Source organism: Penaeus monodon, chromosome 30, assembly GCF_015228065.2.
Source record: "Penaeus monodon isolate SGIC_2016 chromosome 30, NSTDA_Pmon_1, whole genome shotgun sequence".
NCBI classification, from domain to species: domain Eukaryota; kingdom Metazoa; phylum Arthropoda; class Malacostraca; order Decapoda; family Penaeidae; genus Penaeus; species Penaeus monodon.
Genome location: NC_051415.1, coordinates 2,330,243 through 2,330,693, shown reverse-complemented (window position 1 = coordinate 2,330,693; position 451 = coordinate 2,330,243).

Genomic DNA, 451 nt, shown 5'->3' with positions numbered 1-451 from the left:
AGCTTATATACAAAAAAACGTGGAAGCAGTCAGTTGTTGAGAACATTTGCTGCAAATTCACTTTTGCATTTCCAAGCTTGTCCTTTCTCTTTGAAGAAAGCGGACGGAAAAGAAGCGCGAATGTAACAAAGACTCGGAAATATTCAACACAATTTGCAGGCCTGATGGAAGAGATCCCTGGGTCAAAAAGGAAAAAGAAAAGAAGATTGCGAAGACGCCGGAGAGACCGCTGGGTTAGGGAGATTAAACTCTAATGGCTGTGACTCTTCCCGAGGGTCTAATGGTATTCACTAAAACAATTTATGGCTCGCGGCTACAACGATCACGATTATGATCCTGTACTTCCGGCTTAAAGGCCAGCTGCGTGATATTTATCAACGCTTGGGAAAGGACAGATGCTCTCTCGCCCGCGCCGTGGAACAAGGTGCCCTCATTCCGTCAGATGGGGACT